Consider the following 10,231-nt stretch of genomic DNA (forward strand, 5'->3'; position numbering starts at 1 on the left):
GGAAATTGGCGTAGATATTCCTGGTCTCCAGAAAGTAAATTTTAGCCACTTTTTCCACTCCCTGGCCTTTACTCTAGCAACAATGTTAGTCCAAATTTCCTACATAAAATATTAAAATCTAATGAGCAGATTGTCATTAAATTTACCGAGCACATGCCCGCTCCCTAGAGGAGGAATCTTTTCACTTTTGAGTACAGAAGGCAGAATGTTATGAAACTTGCTGAAAAAAGCCTTTCATCATCTACTGACTGGTTTGGGATGACTCCAAACACTTAAAACCCTTGGTTTGCTTCACTTATTATCTGACTGAATTGTGACTCTGAGAAATGGTGTTTTTATGCAAATGGCATCAATTGGCTTTCATTTGGCTAAAATGGCTCCTCACTTTCCTCACTCAAATCTCTTCCTCTCATTTTGGCTTCTGTCAGTGGGGATATGAGAGAGAGATGCAAAGAGAGCAGGGCGAAGTGGTATATTGACTTTTACGTAAAAGTAAACTGACAAACTTTCTGCTCTAGCTCTTCTTACCTTTTTATTATATTGTTTATTTTTTACTATTATTATTGTTTATTGTTATATTGAACTGTCCTTTGGCTGCTGTGACGCACACATTTTCCCGTTTGCGGGACTAATAAAGGAATTCTGATTCTGATATATTGTCATACAAGTAGTTTGAGACAACACCATTTCTAACAATATAGATGTTGTAGCCCTGCTATTTATTTCAGGTCTATCATTTTTCATTTGCATTTTTTGCAAAGGCTTGTGGCTTTGTTTCACAACTGAACACTAAGCCCACTTTGTAGAAAATACCATGATATAGGTTCATCATATCATAACAGACCAAATGTGGTACAAAGATTATGTTTGTGTGGGACATGTAACTGATGCTGAGCTGTCTAAAATGTTGATATAATGTCTAGTTAACTTTAAAAAGTAACATTTCGATTCTGTCTCTTGCTGGATGCATGCTTAGACCTCTCTTGATTCTATAGCATGCTGCTTATGTACGACCACATTTTTCTTTTTCTACAGTCTACTGACGTGTACGATTGGGAATGCTGAACAGTGTGGTAAATGCTAGTTATGTGAGCTGTGTAAGTGAAATTCTCCTTGTTGAAGTTTGAGAGTTGCTAATTCTCTGAAGAATTACAGACTCGGTGTGATGAATCAGAATACATATGTCAGAGAAGACCCATAGTGTTCTCTCCAGACTTACAGATTGTCTTGACTTATATAATGTCAGGAAGATAGTGGTTACATACCATAAGACTCAGATGCTGAGTCAATCAGTCACACATTGCAGTATACTTAATTTAAATTTTCAATTCCAACAGCTTCTGTTACCAGTCTCTCTCTTGCTGCCTTTCCTTTTCTTTGTGGTAGTTTCCACCCTAATCCTTTTGGGCACAGCATAGGCAGCGAGGATGTTGACAGGTTTGCCTGCACTTTACTGACATGTATGCAGTTTGATTGACATCAAATACATCTCCTTGATGATAGCCCTCCCCTTTATTCACAGCCATTGGACAAAACCCAGGTTTTAGGAAAACATCTGTCCTGTGGTGGTTTGACCTTTGAAAACTAAAGCAAATTAACATGCTGGACATTGTCTCAATATGTGGGACATGTGAACAGTGATACAAATGCTCTGCAGTCCCTTATAAAGCCCCTGACCATCCATCATGTGTGTTGATATTAATACCTGACTTCTGATGACTACTGCTCTAATACTGACTATAGATATCACAGCATCAAGTAACTGGGAAAAATAATCCAAATTGACAATTAAAATATGTTTATTATGGAAATAGCAGACATGTTGGAAGAGTAGGAATAATAATATTAGCTATAATAATTTGTTTGTGAAGGGCTGCAGCTACAGTCTGTAGAGATTTATGAGTGTAAAATGAAAGAAGAATGAAAGAAGCTGTCTAATTTACAACTTTGTGGAGTGCTGCTGTACAGTAAGTCTACTAGCTGTGCCAGCTCCAACAGTTTATGTTAAAACTCTTGCCTGTGTCAACATAGCGTTTTTTGGGTTTTTTTGCGCAGAAAAACACTGCTGGTTCGCTCAGGAGTGCTGAGACGAAGCATTTGTGCACTGAGAATGAGAAAAAATGCTGCATGTGCATCTTGTCTCTATGACAACAATATCTTAACAAGTGCTGCTGTTTGATCGACACTGTCCCTTTGTTTTTTATTTGACATCGGGACATCAAAGCAAGAAGGATGTGAGTGCATGACAGAATGGTGAATATTATTGCCAAGGCTAAGAAAAAGAAAAAGAGTGATGTGATGTCACTAGCACCTTTCTGAAAGTTTGAAACTCCAGTGGCCGCACAAAACTCTTTCCAGCTGACTGCAGCATCACAGTGGTAGGTGTCCACCTCTTCATTCTATTGGTGCACCTGCTTCTCTGAGAAACCAATCAGGAGACAGTTAACATTCTGAGGTGAGACTGTTTTCAATTCAGACATTCATGCTCTCATCCACTGTGACTGATGACACCAGTGAGGATACAAGAGGTCGGAGGTCACTGCACCGGCATCACAAATGAGCCTCACAGGAAGTTTCTTCGAATTAGAGAAGATATTTTAACGGACTTGAATTTAAGAGTGGAGCCTTTTTCAGATATGTGTACCTCACCCCGCACTGCAGAGTCTCACCGCCTTTCCTCAGTGACTCTGACAGCTTTGAGCAAATGTTGGCATTTGGATGAGTGCAGCATGATGAAAGTGCTGTCAAATGAGGCAGAGAAAGGAGATCCTCCTGGTGGAGTCAGCTGAGCATGAGATCCGTGGGCAGAAAAGTTTGAGAAATGTTCCTGATATTTCCACAACTTGACACACCTAACACACTCACTCACACACACACACAACCGTATAGAAAAATGTCCCATCTTTTTTGGATTGATTAATCATATTTAAACATTTCTGTCTGCAATGCAAATAAACATATACACTTAACTTTGTTTCAAACCCCAGCCATCTTGTGAGAATCCTAAGGCTGTGCTAGCAGAACCAGAGATGTATGTTCACAGGGCCAAGATGTTCTTTACTTTTCATACTTTTGAAACTTTTCAAGTCTGCAGCTTTGGCTGTGACATCGCCTTGTTCAAACCCTCGTCACTCTATCAACTCCCATGTCCAGCAGTTGAGAGAGCTGAGTGGAGTGTTGAAGACGACTTCAGGAGTCTCACAGCCTGGGGAATTAAGCTGCTCTGTAGTGTGGTGGTAGGGCAGGGTAAACAGTCTGTGACTGGGGTGGGTGTTACCCCTTAGTATCCTTTGGGCTCTGTGCAGACATCTCATTTCACTGATGCTTTGTAGATGGGTACCAGTGACATTATGGACGGTTTTAATCACCCATTGCAGAGCCATTCTGTCTTTGGCCAGTGCTGGTAATGTGCTAAATGGTTCTATGGCAATGGTTTTACAACTACTGGCCTGGGTGCTAGATCTAGTCTACAAGACTTCCTAAAGGTACCCCAGGTTTAAAATTAATTAAATTCATTTTTAATGTTTTGGTCCATTTCTATGACTCTGTGGTGGCATCAGCCATTTTCTATGGAGTAGTCTTCTGGAGCAGCAGCATCTTGGCAGCAGGTAGGAAGAGACTTGATAAACTTATCAAGAAGGCCAGCTCCATCCTGGGATGCCCTCTTGACCCAGTGCAGGTGGTGGGACAGAGCAGGATGATGGACAAGCTGTCATCACTGCTGGTGAAGGAGTCCCACCCCCTGCAGGTCACTATCACAGCACTGGGCAGCTCCTTCAGCGATAGACTGATACACCCCAAGTGTTTGAAGGAGAGGTATCGCAGGTCCTTCCTTCCTGCTGCTGTCAGACTCTACAATCAGCACTGCTCCCAGTAGACCTCACTGTGCACTGTGCCATAAAAACTGTATACATAACTCATTTCTCATTTTGGTTTGCACTAACTGGGCAATTTTCATACTCATATTTATTATTTATTAATAACAATACACTGCCCACACTGTTTATAATTACACTGTTTATATTTGTAGATATTATGTATATATAATTCTATTTCTATTTCTGCTCTAGCTCTTCTTACCTTTTCATTATATGGTTTATTTTTTACTATTATTATTGTTTATTGTTATATTGAACTGTCCTTTGGCTGCTGTGACGCACAAATTTCCCCGTTTGCGGGACCAATAAAGGAATTTCTGATTCTGATTTCAATTTAGTCCCATTTTTTTTTTTTTTTTATCATAGAACAATAACTTTTTTCTTTGTACTGCAAATCAGACCATGAAAACTGGCTTTGTATTTAATATTAACAAGCCAAGCAGCATCTGACTGCACAAGTTGACATAAACACTTGAGCAAAGACTTGTTTCTAAAACTAACTGAAAGACATACCAAGAAAGGTTTAAAAATGATAAAGTCATGGACATACAGTATTATTTTGTATTATTTCAATTTGAACCTCTGTGGAAATTTCTGCCATGGCAGCATCTCCTTTACTTCCCTATTGGGTTTGAAGTGAAGGCCCTCTTTTGTGTTGTATCGTCCCTGAACGTTTTGCTCAAAAGAACTAATTATTTGGGTGAACGAACCGAACTGAACCACTTCCTGAAATGATCCATTCATTAGTCAGTTCATTTGAGCTCTTAGTCAGTTACAAGCTGTCTTTTTTCAAAGGCTCATCTCTGGATAAACCAATTTTGCAGTTTGGTGAGTTTGGTTCCTATGGTAATTCTTAAAATATTCCTCATCACTCATTGGACATATTAGTCATGTTATGATGCACCTACTTGTATCCTGGTTATTAATTTTGATGCAAACGAAGCTTCTGCTGTATACATAAAATTCCTCTAGTTTTTTAATTTTATTCATTTTAAATGTCAAACTGCCTATGGTTACAGCGCTACCTCCTGAGAAATGTAACTCATTAGAGTACTTTTGTGTTACCAAAAATTAAAACCGTTTGCTGCTTACATTGTCCAGAGGATGCCTGTCTACCTTTAAATGTATTGACTTTACCTACATTGACTTTTTCTGCAACCCATATGTTATTGCCGAACCTGTGTTTTACAACTCAAAATGTCAGTCGGCCAGAGTTTTACTGGATAATGAGATAATGAGATCTGGTTTCTGGGGAAGTGAGCTTAATTGTTCATACAACGTTTTGTAATGATCATTTGTCGTAAGTAGATCCTCCAAAGATAAAAGAGTGAGAAGAAAATGATCATACATTATGACAATTTCCTCCGGCAGTGATACCCAAGAGGGTTTTATTTACTGTGATTATGTTGGTGATCATTATGGGCATAGAGTTGGCATCACTTGATGTTGTTGCTAAGCAATCCAGATGTTCAGATTCCTTTAGGCCTAAAAATGCTTGCCTCTTCTGGTGACTTTAAGCTGGTCATGGTGGATTCTGATCAGCTGTGTGACTTTAACAGTGTTGCTTTTGTACATTTATTTTGTCTCAAACTTCAATCTTGGTCTTAAAGCTACTTTTCAGACCATTCTATTTTCAACTTTAGAGGGCGTATCTATTTAAATACAGGTAAAAATCGAGTTGCAAGCAGTCATAGTCAAAGTCAAAACTTTACTTATCAGATGGCAGCTCAATAAAGCAAGTCTTTCAATCATTAAAAATACTCACAAGTTCGACGAGTTCAACTTTTGCACTAGCTGACAAAATCAGGACAAAAACTCCTGCACACTGTTCACCTCACTTGTAATAATTGCAAGTGAGGTGAACAGTGTGCAGGAGTGATTAACTTAAATTCCCTTTTATATATTTCCAATGATGCAAAGTACACTAATAACAGTGGTATAGTGATTAAGGTACTGATGTGAGAGGTTAATCCTTAATCACATGTAATATTTAAATACCATTATCAGATTATCAGATATATATATATATATATATATATATATATATATATATATATATATATATATATATGTATATATATATATATATATATATATATATATATATATATATTATACAGTGATTCTTGCATTCTCCTAAAGTAAAAATGCGTAGCCTACACACAGAATTGTATCTGTTCTATCAAGTTGTGATTAGTTGAATGGTCCTGAGTTAACACATTGTGTTTAATGCTCAAGCTCGAGGGTTGATTGCTGTATGTGGCCGAGGATAAAAAAGAAGGATTAACTCACACTGAAATGGACTAAAATAAATTTAAACTGTCCTTTTTTTTACTTTTACTGCCTGCCACTATGTGTTTTATTTATTATCAAAAGAGGCTACTTTTTATTTTGTACATTTTCACTAACACAGGGAGGACTTAAGTAGGTCTGCATATATAGTTCTGTATTGCTACTCTATTTCTATTTACTGTAGGTTAGTTCTTTTGTTTCATAAATGCACCAAAACATGGCATCATTGAAATGGAAATGCAAAGTTATACTGTAAGCATAAGTAGCCCACTGCAGAGTTGCCACATCATGTGGAATTATAAATGAATGCTCATTGAGGCTGATTAATAATCTTGATAGGCTAATTTAAACTTTCTAGGCCGTGTTACCTTCATTATAAGACACAAATATGTTTAGTGGCTCCAGACATATTTTTTTGGCGAGGGACGGGGGCAAAAATGGCTCTTTTGATCGTAAAGGTTGCTGACCCCTGGTCCAAGCACATAGCCTCCTTCAACCATTTATCAGCACTATGTGGACTAAGTAAACTTCTGGTGCTTCATGTAGCACATTTGCCTAGCCATGCCTCTGTGGGAAAACATCTTTGTACTGTTTGTGCTCTACTACATTAAAATTACTGTGTCAAGGCCCTGTTAATACTGCAACATAGCAAACAAAGCGCCAAAATGGCTTCTTGAGAGAAAGATCTGGCTTAAGGCTTCTAAAACTGAATTAAATAATGGAAACTTATGAAGATGGAAAGAAAATACAGTAAATTGTATGTCCTTAAAGAACTGCTAAACTGATGATGGCCACTATCACTTATTTACAGATGTTGTGTTGTTACTTTGGCCAGGTCATCATCAAGAGGAAGGACATTCATGATTTTGTCCATTTTGAGATCAGTAGCTTCCTCAATTTTCATTGAAAACGTGGCTTTTTTTTATCTTTTCAGAGAAATGTTATCTAAACTCTGGGGCAAAGCCATATGTGCTTAAATAGCTGGCATGTCGGTTTGAAACAGACAGCTTTGTCAAGGTAGTTTGTCTTCAGATAGCTTTATACAAAGATCGACCAGTGGCTGAGCCATTGTGAATGACAAATCATGTTACATTGACATTTGGTGGGAGGGAGTCATGCTATGCGGGGTCGAGGTGAAGTCTGAACAAGTGAGTCTTGAATCTTTTGCAGAAGATGACAAGTGACTCTGCTGTCCTGACATTGGTCGGGAGTTGGTCTGTTTGGAGGTAGATGGGTGCAGTTCTGTTGACAGCCTTGACGGCCAGTACCATCGTCTTGAATCGGATCCGGGGTGCAACGGGAAGCCAGTGGAGGTCACGGAGGAGGGGGGTCACATGGGAGAATTTGGGTAGATTAAAAACAAGGCGTTTGAGCGACCGAGCGACACACAAACAGGAGGGATCTGCCTGCACTAGTGATTTGAAACTTTGACACTCACAGCAGGATGTAAATACCGGTGTGTATCTATCGCGAGTCTCGTTCATCTTGTCCGGCGCGGCTTCCGTGGTGCAATCGGCTGTGAGGGAGACTCACGTGAATGCGGAGCTGCCTCCAGGCAGATATAGCATAGTGACTGTTTAGGCTAGAAAAATGTACTAAATGACGTTGTATCGAGTAAACTCTGGATGTCGCCACTTCAGGACACTTGGATTGCAGTGGACGAGCAGTATGGAGGAATATCACAAAGTTTTTGTGTAGTTTTATGGACCTTTTCCTCTCGGGCACAATTGACGCTCGTTATATGGATTATTCCTGCCGGAGGGTACCCCCGCAGGTCTCCAGCTGCACTTTGAGGAATAAGAAACTACACCGGACTTCTCATCAGCATGAGGGTGAGTCGATAATGACTGAATTTCGTTCTAGAGTGAACTATTCCTTTAAGGGTCAAATTAGGTTCAATTGATGACAATTGAATCCATGGATGCAAAACACCAGAGATTGAAGGACATTCTTTTGAAAATTATATGTTATAATTGAATGTCTTTTGTATCCCCCCTTAAAATTCTCTCATCTTCGCCTGATAAGAAAACACACACCGGCATGGTGATTTACGACCTGACTCCCCTTTTACATTCCTGAGGTAGAGTCTTCTACTCTCTTCCAGATTTTAACAAAGTTAGAATAACTATTAAGCCAGAACCTAATTTTCTGGAAAATAACGTATTATTATTCAGGACATAAAGTTCATAAAATTGATCTTAAATTAATTTCTCTGTGACAAAAAATGACTGAGATAAGTTAAATGTGTGAAAATGTCTTGTATTGTATGGAGCCACAGCGCTCTCCAGTGAGGACCCCTGGTAACAAGTTTGAACAAGACTTTTTCTAACTCATTTATGCATGTTACCAGTCCATGTTTAAATTTTTCCCTGTTATAATAAGTATTCAGCTAGAACTAAAAGAAATTTGGATAAGTAATTATTTCTACTGTATAATTAAGTGTGTTTAATTGTTTAACCAAGTATTATTATTTTTGAATGATAATAATTTAATGATTCATGTGATTTGTGTTTAAGACAGTCCACATTAAGCCATGGTGACATTCTGGGAAAGGTGAAACACAATTTGAAACATTAAAATGTTAGTTTAGTTTTAGTTTTCAGACTCTACTCTGAGACGAAAACTGGCAGCCCTGTCCCCAGGCACGCCCGTCATCAGGGTGGACAAAACAGAGAGACATCTCTCTCTGACTCCATTTCTTTTTACCTCTTTACTTCAGACTTCAGAGAAGTTGCTCGCACGTTAATTTTTGTAACTTTTATATTTTTCACCTTCAACTTTTGTTCAAGTTTCTTCCAGAAAGAAGTTCTGTTTTAATTTGTTTTATCAAGTTAGGTATCGTGACCTGACTTACAGAAAGTGAACTTTAATTTTAAATTCTCTCATACGAAGTTAACCAAGGATAACTCGATCGGCTGATAAAAGCATCCTTCAGTTATTTTAGCAAAGAAATTGAATTAGTTTATCAGTCAGAGCCTTAGAACCACCACTCAAAGCAGCAGATCAAGATCATCTTCGTCTTCATCATCATCATCATCATTAACAAAACTTTACAACGATTGGCTGTTTAAGAAACCATGTGAGTGGTTTCCAACAAAAGAAAGACTCTTTTGCCAGGCCGAACCGGCTCTGCTTTTACCCCCAATGAACCCGAGCGGTACCACTCGCTAGGTATTGGATCGAGACTGCCACCCTGCAGTTAAAGGACAGCCATTGTGAATGACCACCTGCCGCTTGCTGAACCTACAACCAACAGACAAGTATCCATTCCTTCATCCTACTAGATTCCCGCTTATGAAATATGAGTTGGTGTCCCTTTGGGTCTGAATTAATATCTTTGAGCTCAGGAGAAATTTGGTTAGGGCTCCGTTTGCATCAAATTATTCTCTTAATATTTAAATGCTTTCACCCCACCCACAATTTCACCATCCACACATATTTCATTCATTTACATACTTACATTATGTTACATTAGTCATTACAGACTCAGCATCTTTCAGTTACCTGTTAATCTTATCATTTGTTTTCTTTGCCTTTTCATTTATTTACTCTGAACTATTTAGCCAAATAAATATATTTAACAGTATGTCGTTGTCTGTGGAGGTTTGCTTTAATGTGGAGAACCAATGGTAACTGTGTGTAGAAGTCACTACTTCAGTTATGAGATTGAATAGATTGATTATAATTAATTGATTGATTGATATTTAATTATAAATATTGATTTAAGTTAACCTTGTCTAGTCGAATTTTATTAATTTTCTCCGGATTAGTAAAAGAGATAAAAGAACGGAGATGGTGCCCCTTCTCACGAGTGCTTTATTAATCTCAAGTGATTAATAAATAAAATTTATAAGTAGTGTATCTCCTACACTTGTGAACAAAACTGACATAAAGGAGATGGAACTAACTAAGTTTACAGTATGTCTAGTTATCAACATTAAATAAGTTCTATGCACCAAACTTAAGTGAATGGTTTGATGATTGGGATTTTTTTAGGCTTGTTTAATATTCCTCCAGATTGCATCACAGCTGCTGGGGCTAACTGATCTGGAATACTAGCA

Source organism: Pagrus major, chromosome 23 (assembly GCF_040436345.1).
Source record: "Pagrus major chromosome 23, Pma_NU_1.0".
Classification (NCBI taxonomy): Eukaryota; Metazoa; Chordata; class Actinopteri; order Spariformes; family Sparidae; genus Pagrus; species Pagrus major.